Genomic DNA, 761 nt, shown 5'->3' with positions numbered 1-761 from the left:
TGGAAATTGAACCAAGAAACGAAAAATGTCAATGAATTTCTGAAATGCATCAGAACAAACAACATCACAGAAACAAATAATTTGATCAAGGCAGCAAGTATTGTTGCAGCAGAAAACGTGGGTGTTGATGTCAAGGAAAAGAAATATAATGGGAGTGACAAAAGAAAAGATCCATGGTGGAAAAGAAGAATACAGGCAGGGTTAGATATACTCTCGAAGGAAATTTCTGTGTTAGACCGAAAAGAGAAAGGGTGCTTAAAAGTGAACAAAAATACAGGGCGCTGAAAAGTAAGTATAATATTGAAAAAAAGGACCTGAAAGTGGTAATGGAAGAACTGAAACAGCGCCTCGTTGCAAAGAAAGCAAAGATGGTAAGATACGACCAAAGAATGAAGTGTTACCACCAGAATAGGTTATTCAGAGTAGATCAGAAGAGATTCTATAGGCGGCGAGCTGGCAGAAACGTTTGCACGCCGGGCGAAGTGCTTTGTAATATTTCGTCTGCCGCTACGTTCTGAGCTCAAATTCCGCCGAGGTTGACTTTCGGGGTCGATAAATTAAGTACCAGTTACGCACTGGAGTCGATGTAATCAACTTAATCCCTTTGTCTGTCCTTGTTTGCCCCCTCTATGTTTTTGCCCCTTGTGGGCAATAAAGAAATAAGAAGAGATTCTATAAAGAAATAAATGGAGAGTGTACAGATGAAAAGTTGATACCAGGTAACAATGAAAGTCAAAGGTTTTGGAGTGACATCTGGAGCA

This window comes from Octopus bimaculoides, chromosome 9 (genome assembly GCF_001194135.2).
Source record: "Octopus bimaculoides isolate UCB-OBI-ISO-001 chromosome 9, ASM119413v2, whole genome shotgun sequence".
Classification (NCBI taxonomy): Eukaryota; Metazoa; Mollusca; class Cephalopoda; order Octopoda; family Octopodidae; genus Octopus; species Octopus bimaculoides.
The sequence above is the reverse complement of the archived record's forward strand: the minus strand, read 5'-3'. Positions refer to the sequence as shown.